Raw genomic sequence first — 22,739 nt, 5'->3', positions numbered from 1 at the left:
TGTTTTCAATATAATGTGATGGAAAGAATTTCTTTCTGGTCCAAGTGATTTGGAGTTCTGTAGGCTCCATTTTTTTCCCTATGGGCATCTCTTTCTTTCAGTCAGGGAAGTTTTCTTTCTATACTTTTGTTGAAGATATTTACTGGCCCTTTAACCTGGGAATCTTCACTCTCCTCTATACGAATTATCCTTAGGTTTGATTTTCTCCTTGTGTCCTGGATTTCCTGGATAATTTGGGTTAGGAGCTTTTTGAGATTTGCCTTTTCTTTGATGATTGTGTCAATGTGTTCTATGATATCTTCTGCCCTTGAGATTCTTGTATATTGCATTCTGTTGGTGTTTGTATGGATGCCTCCTGATCTCTTTCCTAGGTTTTCCGTCTCCATGTTGTTCTGCCTTTGTGATTTGTTCATTGTTTCTATTTCCGTTTTTAGATCCTGGATGATTTTGTTCATTTTTTTCACCTTTAGTTGTGTTTTCCTGTAATTCTTTTTTTTTTTTTTTTTTTTTTTTTTTGGTTCTTTTTTGGAGCTGAGGACCGAACCCATGGCCTTGCGCTTCCTAGGTAAGCGCTCAACCACTGAGCTAAATCACCAGCCCCCAAAAAATATGGAACACTTCACGAATTTGCGTGTCATCCTTGCGCAGGGGCCATGCTAATCTTCTCTGTATCGTTCCAATTTTAGTATATGTGCTGGTGAAGCGAGCACTCCTGTAGTTCTTTAAGGGACTTTTGTGTTTCCTCTTTAAGGGCTTCTACTTCTTTACCTGTCTTGTCCTTTATTATGTTAAGGGAGTTATTTATTTCCTTCTTAAATTCCTCTAACATCATCATGAGTTGTACTTTTAAATCAAAATCTTGCTTTTATGGTGTGTTTCAGTATTCTAAGCTTGCTGTGGTGGGGAATTGGACTCGGATGAGGCCAAGTGGCCTTGCTTTCTGTTGCTTAGGTTCTTACCTTTGCTTCCTGCTATCAGCTTATCTTTGTGTTAGCTGCTCTCACTGTCTCTTGCAGTGGCTTTACCCTCCTGTAAGCCTGTGTGTCAGCACTCCTGGAGACTGGCTTTCTCCCACTAGTATCAGGTACAGAGCTGTAGCACAGGGTCAGCTCCAGGTATAGGTGGAAAACAGAAGAATCCTTTCCCAGACTGATACTTGGTTCCTGTATCTGGAGGGATTTAGGCAGGTTCTTCTTTGGTCAAGAATGTGAAGAGTGTTGGTTTCCCCTGTGCTCTCAGGATTGTCTGCACTTCTGAGAATCCAGCTCCCTCCCCACAGGATCTGGGTACAGGGAGCTGTGGCTCAGGGTCAGCTCCTGGCGTAGCCCTTGTCTTATTCAACCTATATAGATCTCTAGTCCAACATACACAGTATTTAGTCATTTCTTATTAGTTGTTTGTGTGTTTGATTTAGCTCAGTAAATGTCTGGCCCTTCTTGGGATCCATCTCATGTGTCTGCCCCAAACCCTGTTACTATTACTAATGCTATGTGATGCTTGCAGACAGGAGTCTAGAACAGGAGACAGTTCTTGCAGAACAGATAGCTGTTCTCTAGGTGGCTCTATCAGCATCTGACTAAGAAAAATGTAGATACTTATAGCCAAATATTGGCTTGAAGACAGAGACCCCCATTGAAGAGATACAGAAAGGATTGAAAGATCTTAAATGAATGACAACCCCATGGTAAGATTATCAGTGTCAAATAACATGGACCCTTTGGATCTCTCAGACACTAAGCAACTAACTAAATAACTTGTCTGAGGCCCCTAGCAAATATATAGTGGAGGAATGCCAGGTCTGGCCTCAGTGGGAGAGGATTCTACTTAATCCTGGAAAGAACTGGTGCCCCAGGGAAGGGGGATGTTCTGGTCAGGGGAGAGGAAAGCACACCCCTAGAAATGATGGGGAGGAAGAATTGGATGTAGAACTTTGGGAGGTTAGTCCTAAATGGGATTTAAAATTTAGGATATAAATAAATAAAATATTAAAAATAGATAAGCAACACAATAACAACAAATAAGAGTTAAGAACAGAATTTCCTGTTCTTGAACTTGTTTATTTGTATGAGAAAAGAGAAGACACATTTCATAGCGTGAATGTGGAGTTCAGAGGTCAATGCACATGAGTCAGTTTTCTCTTTCTCCCATGTGAGTTCCAGGGGCTAAACTCAAGCCATCAATCAATCTTGGCAGCAAGTACAGGGAACCTCAGGGGAGATGGTTCAGCTGGAATAGTACTTCAGTGTGTAGGAATACTTACTACCTAATAGGTAAACTCTTGTGGGCTGAATACCTGAAGAGAAATGATTTTCCCCCTCCTGGAACTCATCAAGTGCTAATAGCTCCTTACTTAGAGATGGTATTTTATGACTATTTTCCCATTCATGCTCAAAATTTTGCTTATTTGAATTTGTGTAGGCACTGTGATGACACAGTTGTGATTTCTGTACAACTGTTCTTTTATTACCACAAATAATGTTATGATAGATCTATGACTACATTTTTTAATCTATCTGCCCCATATTTTGAAATGATGTCTTACTCTTGCAAGAGGAGGAGAAGAGAATTGTACATCAATTTTCCTGATTAGGATTGAGCATATACATATATCATCTCTTCATCTTGCCAGTTATGGTTCTCTATATTACTCATCAGTTATTGAAAAATGAAGCTTTTCTGGTGAGGTTTGAAAGATACACTAATGTATGTATATAAAATTAATCCTAATCCTTAATACTATTATACTGATGTTCTTTTAAGAGAATGAAGTCATAGAATTTTCCTTAAGGCCTGTTAACCTGACAAGCCATAAATTTTGAGCTTGGAAATTGTGCCAGGAATGAGTTATATCTTGTTGAATGGAATTAAATCAAATCAAAAAATGGTTGGTATTATCACAACATTAAGGCCACTACTCCATAAGTGGCTATGTCTTGCCAAACAACTGACTATTTTAGCTTTCAAGGTTCAAATATAGGTAAGATTAATGACTCATTTTCTACTCTGGTAGAATGCATGTTTTCTTTCAGCACTATGTAAGTTAACTAGTAGGGGTGAGCTTCTCATTCATAGGGTGATTTCTCCATGTCCTATGATTCAGATATGTGTTACATTTAATAATAGTACCTCACCACTAACTCAGGATGGTAACAAAAGCAATGACAATAGCCTATAATTTTTGGCAGGATCTGTCTTTGGAAACTCTTTGTTGTTCAAACCAAACAGACACACATACAAACAAAAACTATAAATAGATCTACTACAAAATGCAGCTACACAACTCTTGGATGTATACACAAATAACTCTATCTCTTTCTTTATTTAAACTTCTTTTACCCATTTGCTATAATGCCTCATTCACATTAGCCAAGAAATGAAAACAACCTTGAATAGGATCAACTGATTAATGAATAATGCAATTGTGGTACCTTAACACAATGGAATTTTATTCAGTTATTAAGAAAAATAAAATTATAAAATTTAATAATAAATGAGTAGTGCTGGAATTAATCATTCTGAGTTATGTATCTCAGGTTCAAAAACATAAATACCACTTTTTGTCTCACTTTAATTGTTGGTTTTAAATCTTCTGCTGTGTCTAATTAAATTAAAGTTCCTTCGAAGTCAGAAAGCTTAGAAATCAGAAATAGGCCATAGGGATATGATGAAAGGGAAATAGAATACAAGGGATTTGGAATATTGGAACAAGAAAGTTTAGGTAGAGTAGAGTTGTGAGAGAAGGGTTGAAGAATGTATGAGAAATATTTTCTGATGATAGTAATGTGCACTAATCATCCATGTGGTATTAGTTTTGAAGGCATGAAAGGTCATGGAGAAAATCTGAGGCTTGGCACTCTTTTAGGCTATTGGTGAGGGAAGCCTCACTTACGACTGACAGCCCAGGCTTGAAGGGTTTATTCAAAGAATTGATACCATGAAGAGAGTGTATGAGAGGTTTTTATGTGCTTGGCCCATGGACTGGCATTATTAAGAGGTATGGCTTTATTGAAGTGGGTGTAGCCTTGGTAAAATAGTTGTGTCACTGGGGTTGTGTACTTTAAAATTCCCATCCAAGCTGCTGGATCCCCGTCTTCTCACAGTGGCCTTCAGATGAAGATGTATAACGCTCAGCTCTTCCTATACCATGCCTTCTCTGATGATAATGGACTGAAGCTGTAACCTGGAAGCCAGCCCCAATAAAATGTCCTTATAATAGTTGCCTCAGTCAAGATGTCTGTTCAGAGCAATAAAACCCTAACTAAGATATCTTAATTGCTAAGTGATTGCCTAATTACTTACTAGTACTATTCCTGAGCCAGATAATAACCACAATCTCTCAGAGATTTCTAGGACTCTGTACATGAGATATCAGTCCTGACAATGACCCTTAAGTCCTAGATATTTAATTGATCTTTGTTCTCACCATGCAGTTGCTTCCATACAGCTTTCAGGGTGTAGGTATAAATTTCTGCATTCAGTGTATATATGCAGAGAGAGTTTTCTGTGATAGTTCATCATAAAAGCATCAAATTTTTGCAAGCTTTCTGACTTGGAGATTTCTCTTGTCTTATTCATTTCCTTTGGAGAACAGCCCTGTGCTTGTAATTGTGGTGATAATTTTTGCATATTTTTGTTTTGTTTGTCTTTGTTGTTGTTATTTCTCAGTCAACATTGGCATTTTCAGGTTCCATCGGTTTGCCTGTAAATGTTTTATATATTATGCTGAAAGAAACATACTGGTCTTTCCTGGAGTGTCCTCAGGTTTCAATATGCATATCAAGTCTGCTTGGGTCACCTAAGTTCACAGAGTCCTCTTATGTTATTTGATTTACAAAGGCTAAGACTTTCTCTTGTATTTAGTCAGAAGAATGTAAAATTTTTGTCTATTTCATCTCCTCTGAACCATTGTTTTGTCAATGTAAAAAAAAAAAAAAGAAACTCAACATTTTCTTGGGCTACCATGCTCTGAGCACTTCCCTAAAGGCAACTCAATGAATGTTCTCATTCCACATTCATATATTGTATCTCAGAAAGTTGAAGGATGAGAGTGGAGAAATTACTCAGCAATTAAGACAGACTACTGCTCTTGCAGAAAACGTGAGTTTGGTTTACATCCCCCACATCATACAGCTCACAACCACTTTTAGTTCCAGCTCAAGGAAATCCAGCTTTCTCTTCAGGCATCTGTTGGTTGCATATACCCACATGCTCATATATCCAGGCATACAAATAATTGTAAAACAAAAGCCTTAAAATAAAAATAGAAAGATGATGACACTTCTTCTGGTCCATACAGATGGGACATGAAGAAACTTATTTTTATGTGTTTATGTAGCTTTCCCAATATACTTTTTATTTCCCTTAAGGGATTTAGCACATTGTCAGAACAAACAAAACTTTCTAATGTAGTGTGTTGTAAATAATATTTAAAGTTAGAATAACATCATCTGATCTATTTCTTTATTTAATTTTGTTAAAACTATATAATTGTGAAGAATATAACAAAACTTAATTTGCCTGATCTCAAATGATGAGTGACTGGCCTCAGTATGGAAGTATCTCAATCTAGACCTCTTTGCCCTGTTTAATATTTCTTCCATCAACAAATGGGAAACAATTTAGTTTATTCATTACTACGTAAGAATAGCTCACTTAAGCAGACTTTATAAATTATACAAATGTTTTAAAAAACCATATATGCCTAAGAAACCTTGGTAGAACATTATCCCAGTCTTCCTAACTTCTTTAGCCTTCTCAGTCCATTCCAGAATTAGTTGGGTGAGAGTGACAACTTCCTACCCAGGTGACTTCTTCATAACACCACCTGTACATAAAAAGGCAGAATCATTGATAGAAGGCATCCAAATTTCTTAGGTTTTGTTATATGAAGATTTGTGTGTGCCTTTGTGTATGTATGTACATGATTGTAGGTGTCTCCTGAGAAAGGTAGGAGGTAGTTTTTCTCCAGGACCTTAAGTGGCAGATGGTAGTGACCTTCCCAAAATTGATATACAGAACTGAGTTCAGTCTTCTGGAAAAACAGTGATCATACTTTATTCTTAGCAATCTCTCCAGCCCCCACAAAATCTTTAACACTCAATTTTTAGAATAGGACATGTTCCATCCCTTACATGAATTATTTCAATAAATAGCATTGAAATGCTGTGTGTGGGTAAGGAAAAGAAAATGCAATTATCACAGTTATCATTTACACTTGCAAGACATTATATCTTGATTGAAATAGTACTTTTTTGGAAAAACAAAATAAAACAAACAACACAAACAAAACATCATCATCATCATCATCATCAACAACAACAACAACAACAACAAAAACAGAAAAACAACTTGACTTCACATTAAGAAGTAATTAGAAGTCATTATAGAGTCCTGCAATTCAGATAAGCTTAATAAAGAGATTTTAAAAATTAAAAAAAATCCAAATTTTCAGTCTCAATCTGAACATAATGAAAAAAAGAAAGAAAGAAATATAGAAAGATAGAAAGAACAAAAGAAAGTGAAGGGAAGAAAGAAAGAAAGAAGGAAGGAAGAGAAGAGAAGAAAAAATCAAGGAAGGAAGAAAGACAGAGAAGGATAAAAATTGTTAACTGGTTAATTGAAGAGAGATTTTTTGGTTGTTTTTTTTAAAGTTGGTCTTCAATAAAAATAAGAAAGAAATGCTCACATGTACATGGAAGTTAAACAATGCTCTACTCAATAATAATCTGGTCAAGGAAGAAATAAAGAAAGAAATTAAAGACTTCTTAGAATTTAATGAAAACGACGGTACAACATACCCAAAATTATGGAACACAATGAAAGCTGTGCTAAGAGGAAAACTCACAGCTCTGAGTGACTGCAGAAATAAAGAGGAGAGAACATATATAAGCAACTTGAAAACAAACCTAGAAGCTCTAGAACAAAAAGAATAACTATACCCAGGAGGAGTAGAAGGCAGGAAATAATCAAACTGAAAGCTGAAATCAACCAAGTAGAAGCAAAAAAGACTATACAAAAATCAAGGGAAAGAAAAAATGGTTCTTTGAAAAAATAAACAAGATAGATAAACCCTTAGCCATACTAACCAGAGGACACAGAGAGTGTGTCCAAATTAACAAAATTAGAAGTGAAAAGGGAGACATAAAAACAGAATAGGAGGAAATTTAAAAAATCATTTGATCCTAGTACAAAAGCCTATATTAAACAAAACTTGAAAAGCTGGAGGAAATGGACAATTTCCTATACAGATACCAGGTACTAAAGTTAAATCAGGAACAGATAAACCATGTAAACAACTCCATAACTCCTAAAGAACTAGAAGGAGTCATTAAAAGACTCCAAACAAAAAAGAGCCCAGGTCCAGAAATATTCAGTAAAGAATTCTATCAGACCTTAACAAAAGGCCTCATACCAATATTATCCAAACTATTCCACAAAATTGAAGCAGATGGAGCGCTACCGAATTCCTTCTATAAATACCCAATTACTCTTATACCTAAACCACATGAAGACCCAACAATAAAAGGGAACTTCAGACCAACTTCCATTATGAATATTGACACAAAATAGTGAATAAAATTCTTGCAAGCCGAATCCAAGAACAGAACAAAACAATCATCCATCAGGATCAAGTAGGCTTCAACCCAGGTTTGCAGGGATGGTTTAATACACGAAAAACGATCAACGCTATCCACTACATAAACAAACTTAAAGATAAAGCCATATGATCTTTGCATTAGATGCTGATAAAACATTTGATAAAATTTAACAGCCCTTCATGATAAAAGTCCTAGAAAGAATATGAATTCAAGGCCCATAGCTAAACATAGTAAAAGCCATAAACAACAAACCAGTAGCTAACAATAAACTAAATGGAGAGAAACTCAAAGCAATCTCACTAAAAACAAGGACTAGGCAAGGCTACTCACACTCTCTCTACTAATTTAATACAGTTCTCGAAGTCTTAGCCAGGCAATCAGACAAAAAATGGAGATCAAAGGGAATACAGATTGGAAAGGAAGAAGTCAAAATATCACTATTTGCACATGATATTATAGTATATTTAAGTGATCCAAAAGTTCCACCAGAGAACTACTAAACCTGATAAACACCTTCAACAAAGTTTCTGGGTATAAAATTAACTCAAATAAATCAGTAGCCTTCCTCTACACAAAAAAGAAACAAGTCGAGAAAGAAATTAGGAAGTAGACACCCTTCATAATAGTCCCAAATAATATAAAATACCTTGATGTGACTTTAGCCAAGCAAGTGAAAAATCTGTATGATAAGAACTTCAAGTCTCTGAAGAAAGAAATTGAAGAAGACCTCAGAAGATGGAAATATCTCCCATGCTCATGGAGTGGCAGGATTAATATAGTAAAAATGGCCATTTTACCAAAAGCAATTTACAGAGTCAATGCAATCCCCATCAAAATTGCAATCCAATTCTTCATAGAATTAGACAGAAAAATTAGACAAAAGGATGACAAAAGTGCAAAGTCATCTGGAATAACAAAAAACCCAGGATATTTAAAACTATCCTCAACAATAAAAGGACTTCCAGGGGAATCACTATCCCTGAACTCAAGCAGTATTACAGAGCAATAGTGATAAAAACTGTATGGTATTGGTACAGAGACAGGCAGATAGACCAGTGAAATAGAAATAAAGATCCAGAAATGAACCCACACACCTATGGTCACTTGATTTTTGAAGAAGGGGCCAAAACCATCCAATGGAAGTAAGATAGCATTTGCAGCAAATATGATGGTTCAGCTGGAGGCCAGCATGTAGAAGAATACATATTGATCCATTCTTATCACCCCATAGAAAGCATAAGTCCAAGTGGATCAAGGACCTCCACATCAAACCAGATACACTCAAACTAATATAAGAAAGAGTGGGGAAGAATCTCGAACACAAGGGCACTCGAGAAAATTTCCTGAACAAAACACCAATGGGTTACATTCTAAGATCAAGAATCGACCAATGGGATCTCATAAAACTACAAAGCTTCTGTAAGGCAAAGGACATTGTTGTTAGGACAAAAAGGCAACCAACAGAATGGGAAGAAATATTTACCAATTCTACATCTGATAACGGCTTATATCCAAAATATACAAAGAACTCAAGAAGGTAGACTAAAGGGAGACAAGTAACCCGAATACAAATTGGAGTTCAGAACTAAACAAAGTATTCACAGCTGAGGAATCCCCAATGACTGAGAAGTACACTAAAGAAATGCTCAACATCTTTTTTCATAAGAAAATGCAAATCAAAACAACCCTGAGATTTCACCTCACACAACTCAGTATGGCTAAGGTCAAAATCTCTGGTTACAGAAGATGCTGGAGAGGATGTGGAGAAAGAGGAACACTCCTCCATTGTTGGTGTGGTTGCAGACTGGTACAACCATTCAAGAAATCAGTCTGTAGGTTTCTCAGAAAATTGATCATTGTACTACCTGAGGACCCAGCTATACCTCTCTTGAGCATATACACAAAATTTGCTCCAACATGTAACAAAGACTCATGCTCCACTATGTTCATAGCAGCCTTATTTATAATAGCTTGAAGGTGGGAAGAACCCAGATGCCCTTCAACAGAAAAATCAATACAGAAAATGTGGTACATCTACAATGGAATATTACTCAGCTTTCAAAAACAACGACTTTATGAAATTCATAGACAAATAGGTGGAACTGGAAAATATCATCCTAAGTGAGGTAAGCAAGTCACAAAAAAACACACATGGTATGCACTTATTGATAAGTGGATATTAGCCCAAATGCTGGAATTGTCCTAGATGCACAGAACACATGAAACTCAAGAAGGATGACCAAAGTGCAAATTCTTCACTTCTTCTTTAAAAGGGGAACAAGAATACTCTTGCGAGGGGATAGGGAGGGGATAGAACAGAAGCTGAAGGAACGCCCATTCAGAGCCTTCTCCACATGAGGCCCATACATATACAACCAGCAATCTCGATAAGATGGATGAAGCAAAGAAGTGCAGGCTGACAGGAATTGGATGTTGATCTCTCCCGAAAGATCCAGCCAGAATATGGGAAATACATAGGCGAATGCCAGCAGCAAACCACTCAACTGAGAATGGGACCCCCGTTGAAGAAATCAGAGAATGGACAAAAAAAGCTGAAGGTGCTTGAGAGCCCATATGAACATCAATCCAAACCAACCAGAGCTTCCAAAAATTAAGCAACTACCCTAAGCCTATACATGGATTCACCCTAGGCTACACTGCATAGGTAGCACTGAATAGCCTAATACAGGCACCAGTTTAAGGGGAAGTCCTTGTTCCTACCAAGCCTCAACCCACAGTGAATTGGATTCTAGGGTGGAGGGTGGTTATGGGGGGAGGATGGGGAGGGGAACACACATATAGAAGGTCAGAGGGATGGGTTAGGGGGATGTTGATCTGGAAACCGGGAAAGGGAATAACATTTTAAATGTAAATAAGAAATACCCAATTTAATAAAAATGAAAAAAAAAAAAAGACCGTAAGAGTATTGAAAACTTATTAGGTACTGCTTGAGAAGTTTCTTTTCCACAGAATTGATGTATTGTTCTCAATGGATGTTAATCATTTTGATTTTGAGTGATTTTATCTCTTGAATTAAATATTTTCTGATGAGTATCTATATGTTCAACACATTTTAAAGGTAAATACCAAAATTTATGCCTCTTTAATTTCTTCTATTTCTATCCTTTTGAAATATGTGTATATATATATAATCTATATTTAGTAATTTTATGCATATATTAGGGTGTGTGTGTGTGTGTTTAGTTGTGTGCAAATTCATGGTGGCTGTAAAAGACATGTTAATGCAGATACAAATGTAAGACCTATTTGACACATTATGTATATGTGTCTAGATATAGACACATATTTATTCATTTTCATTAAATTTATATAATTTTGACTACTTATTCCAGAATTTAAAGCAATATTTCTTGATCATATTCAGCACCTTTCTTCCCACACTACTCCAAAACCCATCTATCTCCTATTTTCCAGATTCTTATCATTTTATTTTATTAATAATCCATTGACTCCAACATGTGGTATTCATAATATTGGTGCTGAGCATGGTCAGCCTATCAGGTGCTACATCATTAAGGAAAACTGACTCTCATGTCTCTTCAGTTGTCAATAACTCCTCAGTTTAGGTTGATGGCTAGTGATCAAGCCTCCATACTAGAACAATGACAATCTTGATCTTATGCAGATTTAAACACTGAGTTCCGTACATGAACACTTGCCTTTCCCATTCAAAGTCCTGATTTAAATTTGTACTATGACTGATAATTACATAATATATAAACATATGAAATGATAAAACAACGCTAAAGTCTTGAGCAAACCACTGACCTCTACCCACCATGTACATTTTAATTACAGGTGTAGGAGAGAAAATGAGAGAGAACTGAAAAAGCAGCACAGTGCTTCAGAGTTCTTGTTCCACAATTATAAAGACAGGAACTTGGAATTCCAGAGCAGACTTAACAGCCATCCATGTATTAAAATTCTATTCCTGCTTGCTCTGGGATATTCAGTGATCTCTTATATCCCTCTGGACTCTGCATGTACACAGGTGAATAAAAATCTACCACCCATGTATGTGCACACAGAATCATAAGCTTCTATAAATAAAAATTTAGAACAAATATTATTTTAAAAGAATAAAATAAGGCAAGGAAATATCCATTGGCTGTAGAAAGCACAGTGGCCAAGCTCTTTCATGTAATATTTTAAAATAAAGCTTTCAAACGAGATACTATTCACTCAGATTTACACTCAGGAGAAAGCTGAGACAGAGAAATTGAACAGAATGTATAGTTCCACACAGTAATAGAGAAAAATTGGATTCAAATGGAGTTTGAGAAAAACAACCCAATTCTCTTTCAAATAGATGAATCTTGTTGATATGAGTTTACATGAAGCTTCAGTCACCATGAGCTTAATAACTGTGCCTCTCAAAATATGAAAGGAAAAAAGAATGAAAGTAGAGCAGAATCTTCATATGGTGAAAGATGCATTAAGAGGAGAAATAAATGTTGAGCTGGGCAAATGTTGCAAAGAGACTTCTCAAACATGGAAGAGCAGATGAGTGTCCATAAAACACAAAAGGAACAGTGATCAAACATAGCCTATCATGAGGGGGTCAAGTTATAAAGAGAGGTGAGTGTTTATGACTAATAAACGACCCAGTGGAACAAATCCATGGCCTTTCAGTGAAGATCAGTCTTGAACCAGAAGAGCTCTCTGGATCTGAATTGAATGTGGATTAAATGTGACAGTGATGTTTGATGGACTACTTTGCAGATGTGGGTCATGAATGTGGAACAAAGAAGAATGTCTTATGTGACTAAAATAAATAATGGCTAAGACCCAGGATTCAGTGTGAAGATGCTTTCCATTTCGTTGACTCTGTAAATGACATTTTTATTGTCTAGTCCTCAGTTTCAACATCTGAAAAAAATGGAATGTCTGGCAGACTCTATAATTCATCATGCTATGAAATTGCACCTAGTCTTGATATCATGCAGAATAAATATGTCTACATAGCAGTATGCATGGTAGTTCCCAAGACTCACAGCAGAAAAGTTCTTCCTCCTTTCTTCTATATCTCCATCCTCATAACTTCTTTTTATTCACCCCACAGATATATTTTCTCCTGATGGAAATTTTTCCGTATAAGTGTTTGTTAACCTTTCCAAATTTAGATGCATATAGACACTCTCTATCTTTGCATTATTTAATGTTGATAATAACATATGGTTTGACTATGATGTTTGTGTGTGTGTGTGTGTGTGTGTGTGTGTGTGTGTGTGTGTGTGTGTGTGTGAAGTCAGAGTACACACTTGAGTGATGTTCCTCAAATATCTTCTGCTTTGTGGTTGAGACCAGGTTTTTCATTGGCCTAGAGCTCCATTATAGTAGGTGAGGCTACCTGGTCATGTAGGGACAAGAGAACTCTCTGTCTCTATTTCCCATCTAACCATTTCTAGGGTTACAAGTCCAGGTTATATTGCTGGCTTCTTATGTGGGTTCTGGGAATTGAATTTCAGTCTTTATACTTACAAGGCAAGTGTCCATTAAGTAAATGTCTTCTCTATCATAGGACCTGGAAGCTAGGACAGGTATTGGATATGAAATTGCACCTTGTCATGATATCATGCAGAATAAATATGTGTACATAGCAGTATGCATGGCAGTTTTCAAGATTCATAGCAGAAAAGTTTTTTTCTACTTTCTTCTATGTCTCCATCCTCATGGACCATAACTTCTTTTTATTCCCCCCACAGATATATTTTCTCCTGATGGAAGTTTTTACGTATAAGTTTTTGTTAACATCTCCGAATTTAGATGCATGTAGACATTGTATTAATCTATGAACTTACCCAAAGGTATTCAATAAAGATAAATAATAAGTAAAGGAAATGTAAATCTTGTGCACTAATTACTCACTACATCCAGTGAGAGAATGATGGAGATTGAACTTGTGGTTTTCATTTGAACAACCTATACTCACTTCCAAATATGACTTGTCTCTCCTTGAACCTATTAACCATCTTGCCATCTAAGTTTCTGAGTCTCTCATTATCATCCTTAGATTCTATGTAATGCAACTTTAGGCTGCGTTACACCGAAAAGCATGATTTTTCCCTACAAAATTCTTGGTAAGAAGTGAAGTCAGGTTAGAGCAAGGAAGATTTAGAGAATTACAAACCCAAATCTCACAGAAGGTTGGATCTTACAGGCTGTTTCCATTGTGTTCATGTCTTTTTATTTCATATTTGACAATACACTAGAAGCTGCAGTATGTGTTGACTATAAGATGGATGATTACATCAGAGAAGCCTGAGTGAGAACACTGTTTTTTCTTTAAAATAAAATTTATTTTGTGTTTATGTGTATGTTTTTGATGTAGCATGCTTGTTCCATGGTATATATGGAGAGATCAGAAAATAACTTTCTGGAGTCAGTTCCCAACTTCCACCTCATTAAAAAAGGGTGTCTCCTATACTTTCTGCCAGTGTGGCATACTCCAGGCTACCTCATTCCTGAAGATCTGTTTGCTTATCCTATTTCTGCCTCCTATCTCCCAGTAGTGTTCAGATTACTAATGCATGCCACCATATCTGGTGTTTAAAGTGGATTCTGGGAATCAAATTCATGTTGAAAAGCTAGTATGGCAGGTGGTATTCCATCTCTCTATGATGAAAAATTGATTAATCAACAACTGTTTACATGAGATTTTATTTGTAACTTATTGCTATTATAAATAACTATCTTCACACTATACATTATGTAACATATTTACTAAACTCTTTCAGCCAAGGCTTCCAGTGAATAAATTTCTTCTTCATCAGAAGATTCGAAGGCATGTAGAGGAGATGGCATATGTGAGTGTATGTGAGTGTATGTGAGTATGTGTGTGTGTGTGTGCATATTATATATGTACAATCACATATAATACACATATAAACATATGTTCATTTATGAAATTATCAAATGATGTTAATAAAAATGAAAAATGATAAAATAGACTGGAAAAAGGTTGAGGAGAGAGGAGAGAGGCTGAGAAGCCATGCAGGTGAGGAAAAGATTCTGCTCTGTGTACTTACAGGTTGTTATCAATGTTCTTAAGGAATTGATGGTACTGGGCTTTGTATGTTTAAGTGGGCAACTATACTTTATCAATTGGATCTAAGATTATTGTTTTGTGTGTTCTTTTATGTATGGGTTTGAGTGTAGGAAAGTGTGTGGCGGCTGGAGACACTGGGCCACCCCGGTGAAGTTGGGATGTGTTTATGCCAGGATATCTAGCAGATATCTTGGGGCACCATGGTGCAGGACCTAGCAGGGTAAAAGACAACAAGACATTTTTTTGGTTCTTTTTTTCGGAGCTGGGGACCGAACCCAGGGCTTTGCGCTTCCTAGGCAAGCGCTCTACCACTGAGCTAAATCCCCAACCCCAACAATACATTTTTTAACTTTTTATATTTTTACAACAACAGATGGTGAACCTATGTGATGGCCAAGAATCCACTATTAATCCTAAGAGTTGAGAAAAAGTTTTTATTTTCTAAGTAAGAGGAGTCTGGTGCCATGTTAAGTCATGTGATAGCTCAAGGGCAGGAATCCAAACAAATAAACGGGGAAGCAGCTTGGTCTGGCAGGCTGTAGGTCCCCTGCTCTGTGATAAATAATGGCAGATCAGAAAGTTAGAGATTAAAAGCTGCTTTTTAAAGAAAGTTGTTTAGAAAGTCTTTCAGGATACTCATATTCTTTTTAACGTGGGCTCCACAGAAATTTTGAATTGAAATCCTAGTTAGACAAGCTACTTCTTAATTACAGGTATTATTAAAAAGTGATTAAGTTTGTTTTTAGAAAGAAGAGAGTAAGGAGATTATCTAAATCAGGTGGGGATTTTCATCCATGTTTCAGAACTTAGACAGGGAAAAATTAGTCAGTAACTCCAAGTAGAGAGTTGTGATAAATGCCTGTAACACCAGGCAGAGTGAATGCAGACATATATTATTGAAGTTACTAATGTAAAAGAAAAATCTGTGACTCTGGGTAGAGAGTTTAACAGATGGATATATTTTCGGCTAAAGTCCTGAGTTTTAAGTTGCTTATTGGTTTTAGAATTGATAGGTGTTTAAGTTTGCTTTATGGAGAGTAAAGAGATTAACTGAATCATGTGGTGATTGTCATCTCTGGTTTGGAACTTAGGTAGGGAAAAATTGTTCACTAAGTCCAAGTAGAGAGTTGGGATAAATGTCTGTAATACCAGGGAGAGTGAGTGCAGACATATATTATAGAACTTATTAAGGTTAAATAAAAATCTGTGGCTCCAGGTAGAGAGCTTAACAGATTGAGATATTTTGGGCAAAAGTCCTGGTTTGATATGTTCCTTATTGATATTGAGGTTGAGATAAGGTATTTAGTTTGTTTTATGAATTACCCTCCTAACGGCCTTATGGCTCATTGATGCCAGCTAGAGAGGGTTTGTTATTACTTTTGATATTTGCCACAACAGGAAGCTCAGATTCTCTTAACGTGGGCTCCACAGGAATTTTGGGTTCATTTCCTTATATCACAGAGAACAAAAGCCTATCAGGCTTATTGTTTGGCTTACTTCCTTTTTAAAAAAAATATTTAATCTTGATAATGGGTGTGATTTTGAGTTTATTATTATAAACTCAAATTTGAGATTATATTATTACTGTGGGAGAGAGTGCAAGATACAAGCTTTTCTAGTAACAGATTAAGGAAGACAGTATTTTGGGAGAAAGATTTTGTCTTTCTGTTTTTAAAAAGTGTGATAAGGCTCTGGAAACCTCACAGAGTCATACTTATCAGATTTGATAGAGGTAGGCCGCCTGAAAAAATAAATGCAGGAGAATCAAACAAAAAGTGATTTTGATTCTAAAGTTTTTGTCTTGATAGTTGTATTTTACAGAGGGTGCCTACTTGGATTCCTAGTCTCAAGGACTTTCATCTGGGTCCAGTCACGACATATCAGTTGCAGCATTTGCTTCATTCTTCCTACCCCTTACCTCCAAGGATATCTCAACGCCCATGTACAGCTTGAAGAAGTTATAGAGGAGATATTGACCCAATATCCTGGACATGGGGGGGGCGCTGAAAGTGGTTATTCTAAAGATGTTTGTATGAGGAATTTAGAAATGGATGTAATTTAACAGGGAGGAGTTAGCTAGATTGAGTTGTATAGTCATAATCTCATTTGGTAACTAAGATAAAATCATATATTTGTTTTGGAATAGAATTTATTTGTCAAAAAAGTTTAAAAATATAAGGTTTAGAACCAGTCCTCCTATTGATGTCATTACAAAATTCTGAGTTGATTACAACTGTGAGTTAAGGGACAAATAGCAAACATATTGCTGACCTTGTGAAAGTACTTTGAAGATATTATTAAGATATAAAGACAACAGTCCAGATTGTCTTATATAGGAAGATGATTTTCAAAAACGTCAGAAAGCCACAAAATTTGAGATTTAAGGTTATTTTGTCCCACGCGCGACCTCTCACTGGCAAGAAAACACACGGGGACATAAGAGTCCTTGCTGTAGTAAAAACTTTTATTGAAATCTTAAGGAGAGCCCCAAGCGCCCGCAAGGCGCGGCTTATATACACCCTAGCGCGGCGCATCCACACCTGATTGGTCGCTTACACATGATCTCATTAGGCATGCCCCGGAATGGGCAAAGACCTGGCACAAAGGCACTCTTGCACATGCGCACACAGTTAACTTCCTGAAAGGAAGTCGGCTGGCGTGGCGGAGGCCAGTGCCATCTTGTAATGGCGGAAGCTATCCTGGCCTTCCACGTGGGGTGCAGTGGAAGCCAACGCCATCTTGTGATGGCGAATGTTAAAGCGGCCCTATACATCTCCCCCTATTTATTTATTTTATCACAAATCATTTATTTTACAACAAATCATGATCACCCTATCGCGTGCAATGAGGAAACCTCAGCAATGTGGAAGGGCTGATCAAAGGATCATTGAGTCTCTCTCATCCCAGTCCAATGGATCCACAGATCCATGGGGTGCAAGAGCAGAGAACTCAGATCCTGACTAATTCCTGAGCATAGATAACCATATTCCAGGGGAGGCCCCTTGTACAATGGCCACAAGTGCTTGAGTGATAATGACCTTGTCACGTTTCTGTTGAGATCTGAGTTTGCAAACCAACCATAGCATGAATACTAATCCACAGCATAGGGCTGCACCAAACAGAGCCACTCCCGATAAGTAGTGGGCACCTCATCTGGTTCACCTCAGCTGTTACCACGAAGGGCTGTAGTCAAGCCGCTCCTATAATAGAATTTAGAATTCCCAATTGTTAGTAACTACTCCAGAAAGTTTACCCACTGTGCTTGTCTAACAATAGATTGGGGGAGGATAACTCCAGACACTGAAGACACAATGTCTGCAGCAGTAATGGCTGCTACAATAGCAGCGAAAGTGTCAAGGTCTTTTCCAGGACATTTCAGGATCTCTGGAACAACCAGCAGGCAATGGAACCATTTCTGAGATCTGTACAACCAGGACAGAGTTCCCCAGTCCACAGCAGCTTTACGCAGGTGGCATTCCTGTGAAGCTACAGTCTGTAAAATGACCAGTTTAGGCAGCAAGAGTCACCAGGGAAATGAGGGGGGCAGCAACGGCTGGAGTCCAGTCTTCTCCAGCGAGCAGCAGTGCACAGAGGGTCAGAGAGCGGGCTATAGTGGGACGGGAAACACGCAGCGGTAACACTGACTGCAGCAACAGCAAAATCTCTGTGATGACAAATGAGGAGGGGGAATCTTTCATCTTCCTCTCAGGGCAGAGGAATGACTCCAGGGACCCGAACCACGAAAGCTGAATCTTCATGCAACAAGGATCATCAAGTCTCACCCACCACTCAGGCAGCTGGCACACTCTTGTAGCATCCTGTAGAAAAAACACAAACATTCCTTCTTCCCCATATAAAATATCTGGACAGGATCATGTCAATATGTGGATCTCTCTATTTCATCTAGGCAGAAGTATGCCTAGTTGTAGGGTGCCATAAACTTTGGCATCCAAATTTTAAAATTGAAATAAAAGGAGCATTATTTAGCATACAGGAGTAACTCCTCCTTTTTTATTTATTAAGATATAGTAAATATATTATTTATTAAGGTAAGTCCTCGAGGATTAAATTGAGGACACTGAGCACTTGTATTTATAAATTGACTTGTATACCAATTTATTGTCTCCAGCATTATGTTTTGGATATATAAAGAATGAGATTTTTTTGACTAATTGTTCCTATGTAAGGCCTATAATCTGACTGGTATCATTGTCCTCCCTTGCTAAAGAGCCCAGGCAATCCAGTTTGAGTTCTTAAATGTCCTATAAAGGAACAGTACTTAGTGCTCTTAACCACTAAGCCATTTCTCTAGCACCTCACAAACTTTATTTACCTAAACATAAGCATTAATTAGAAATGTCAAATCTTGTAAATATTGTCCAATTTCAGTCTTACTAGAAATCCCTGAACTGGCAGGGTGAGGCTGGGAGTTGAAAGTAAGCAAATGGAGTCTTCCTCTTTTCATGAGGGTGTGTTATCAACTCCATTACCATTTTTAAAGAGCTGGGTCTATGGTTTTGTTTAGTTGTCTGAGACAGAGCATTGAAAGGACAGTGAGTTGTCAGACAATTTACACTGAAATCATTCACTGATTTTAAGTAGAAAACCTGTCTCTAATAAAGCATTAAGTAATTGAAATCAATTGTAAACCACAAGCCACACATTGGCTATCAGTATGTGAATTGAGAGCTTGATTTAAAAACAGTGGCTAAACTACGGAATTTAATAATCTGTGTTGAAGCAATAGAAACTCAAGAGAATAAACAAGTGATCCAATCATATATGTAGCCTTTTCATTAGATGAACCACCTATAAATACAGTAAGCGCATTTCCTATGGGTAGTATGCACAAATATACAGGAAGTACAAAAGCATGTAAAAAGTAAAATTATCAATTTTGCCTGAAAAATTTGTATATGTAATAGGCCATATATCAGTATTTTGTAATAACCAATTTGATTGTTGTTTGGAATAAGATATGTTTTACCAGGTTTCTTTTTAAAATACTTCCATGACTCTAGTCCACAACTCTGTATTAACACAGCTGAAGCTTTATCTCCAATGTGCATAACAAAGACCTAAATCCTCTGGTAAGGTGATGTACTTAGCTAAGTAACATATCCTTAGAAGCTTAAAATTAGTTTCAAATATTCTTTTCTGGAGTAGTCTAACTGCTATTCCCCAAATATTAAAGCTCATTTTGAGAGCAAAGGTTTGTAGTAAAAAATTCCATATACACTGAAAGATTCAAGGTTCTAACTTCTTACATTGAAGAAGCAACAAAATTACATTATATGAGGCTATTAGCCATTCTTTTGTAAAATTTTTAATGATATCACTTCATGGGCTCTCTAAAATTATAAGCAAGCTCACGAAATGAAAACTCAAAATCAATCCTCTAAATCTATCTTGAAATGGCAGCTGGAGTAAACAGACTGGCTGTAATGTTCTCACAAGTTCCAAAACCTCATCAATCTTTCATAAATCTTGTAACAATCTCTACCTGTTTGATTTTTTCTTAATTAAAAATAAGTTTGAGTTAGTCAATGTAACACTGGCAATCCTTAATCAAATCCTTAAGTTCTCCTTGTAACACCAGAGCACAACCACAGGGTCACCTGAGTTCTGAGTAGTGTCTAGGCAGCTGTTCTTGGGGCAGTGTAATTAGCATCAAAATACAGATAGCTTCAGGGAAAACCACAACTAGGAAAGCAAAACTCGACCTCCAACAATCTAGTACAAATTTTGACTGCCAATTCCTATATATGAATGCACGATGGTGTAGTCTCCAGTACCTCAACAAAGAGACATTGTCCTAAGTTCTTTTAGAAGCCTGGTTTCTAGAATAAGAATTCCATAAAAATATTACCTCAATTTAGACCTGTTTCCCTATGTTGGCTCATGCCACATGTTGTCTAGAAATGACTCCATCTAAATTACCAGCTTTATGTCAACGTTCTGTTACCAATATTATACCTTTTTAACCATATCCAATAACTAAAAAAAGCCAACGATCTATGACCAAGGCAAATAGAGCATATTTACACATTTAAAACCAATCAGAAACAAATTGAAGTGGCTACACATATCTTTAATATTTAGACCAAACACCATTTTTACCTATGATTTTAAGAGAAGCACCTTGTCACCTGTTGAGTCAAATAATAAGTCAGGGATTTCTCTAAGAGAAACAGCTCTCAGATCTTGTACCAAAGAAGCTGAGAAGCTGCTGGCACCTTTAAGATCAGCTCGTGCAGACGCTTAGCCTCTGGGCAGCTTCTCCAGCTAACCTAGTCTCCTGGCTGCAGGTGCAGGGCTCTAAAGGCCTGATTGAAACTGTTTTTTATTCATTTGTTCCTTTTTGAAACGAGTTAAAACCAAATCAAGGTGTAAACGCCCGGCAGATAAAGTTTTTACCATTTTTTCTTTTGAACATGAAACATAAAACATTTAAACAACGAGAAGCAAGAACCACAGATATAAACTGACAGACATGGGGACATCCTGGTGCACCAAGGACCGACAATAGACAAAGAGGGAAAAAAACCAGATGGTGTTCACGGTGACTATCCACTCGAGTGGAGTCGATATGGATGATGGATTGTCTCAATTCCTGGACTAGTCCATCAACGTGTTGAAACCCAATTCCTGTAAGATACTGAGATACATTATCTGAGCAGCACGACTGACATTCGCCAATGGTATGGAAGTGAAACACAGTCCTGAATATTTTTACGCACAACCCAATTACATTAACTCCATCAAGCTGTGCATGGGCATTGAGATGTCCTTTTGTTTGATTCTCCTGAATAAATTTTCAAGCGGTCTGCCTCTATCAAGCCTAATCAGTATGACTCTGCAAAGCTTATAGAGCCTAATCACACCTTTTACCAGCACAAAGACAAAATTTTTCTCCCAAAATAATGTGTTCCTTTTATCTCCTTTTCTTTCCGTTTTTTCTTTAGAGACCTTTTCTCCCTGTGACATACTTTCTTGTTGTTCTGTAAGGACCTTCTGACCTGTCTTAACGGCTCTAACGGCTTCCCACACAAAGAAAAAAATAAACAAAATTACCAGCCTTGTCCAGGAAGGATCCATAACTTTCGGTTTCTTCACAGTGGCTCTCCACCTAGGCCCATATCTTTTTTCTTCATAGCAAGCTGCCTCATCTTCTAAATTCTCTTACTCAGAGGAGCCAAGCTCATCGGTTTCTGAACTATCAAGCCCCAAGACCTCTAACTCCTTTACCGGATAAATGCTTTTTTCGGAGTTTTCTCCTCCTTTCCCTGTTTATTTAATTTAATCTTAGCAGGGGGCCCCTTTTTTATTCAGGGTCCCTCCCTCAGTAGCCAAGGTGGCCACTGTCCCCGGGGCGTCCTTTCCCTGTACTATCACCTCTGACGGTGGTAAGACCGCAGAGGGGCCTGGTGCTTGAGATCGATCAGTATCATTTTTTCATTGCAACCTTTCGCTACGCTCCGTTTCTGACATGCTTTCCTGAATTTCGTCCAGGGCCTCTTGGCCTGCCGCTATTATAGGACGAAAAATGTCTTTACCTAAACAATCCTTGACCATCTGCCAAATTCCTAACGTTCCCGGCCTCAGACTACCATGTAATAGAGGCCTCAACAGCACCCTCAGCAGAAGGAGAAAGATACGATAGGTCAAGACCAAAGAATTCAGAAATTATCATGTCTCCCGGAGCTTACCTCAATTCCTACAGCTTCTGACCCTTTCCGTGAACGGAGGCCCCCCTTGGCGCCGGCGATGATGAGGCGTTTGTCCCGGGTACTCGGCACCAAATGTCCCACGCGCGACCTCTCGCCAGCAAGAAAACACGCAGGGACATAAGAGTCCTTGCTATAGCAAAAACTTTTATTGAAATCTTAAGGAGAGCCCCGCGCGCCCGCATGGCATGGCTTATATACACAGCGAGGTGCATCCACACCTGATAGGTCACATACCCATGATCTCATTAGGCACGCCCTGGAGTGGGCAAAGACCTGGCACGAAGGCACTCTTGCACATGAGCACACACTTAACTTCCTGAAAGGAAGTCGGCTGGCGCAGCA

General features: G+C 37.6%; 1 non-coding gene and 1 pseudogene across 1 annotated transcript; both read right to left on the bottom strand.

Annotated features, from left to right (window-relative positions):
• Positions 1-603: 603 nt before the first annotated feature.
• LOC120096444 (U6 spliceosomal RNA) lies at positions 604-710 on the bottom strand. Its single transcript, XR_015636422.1, has one exon. It is a non-coding gene; the product is annotated as a U6 spliceosomal RNA (small nuclear RNA).
• Positions 711-17,837: 17,127 nt separating this feature from the next.
• On the bottom strand, positions 17,838-22,242 carry LOC148001536 (uncharacterized; annotated as a pseudogene).
• Positions 22,243-22,739: the final 497 nt, after the last annotated feature.

The sequence above is a fragment of the Rattus norvegicus genome, chromosome 13 (assembly GCF_021556685.1).
Source record: "Rattus norvegicus strain SHRSP/BbbUtx chromosome 13, alternate assembly SHRSP_T2T, whole genome shotgun sequence".
Taxonomy (NCBI): Eukaryota; Metazoa; Chordata; class Mammalia; order Rodentia; family Muridae; genus Rattus; species Rattus norvegicus.
The sequence above is the reverse complement of the archived record's forward strand: the minus strand, read 5'-3'. Positions and strand labels throughout refer to the sequence as shown.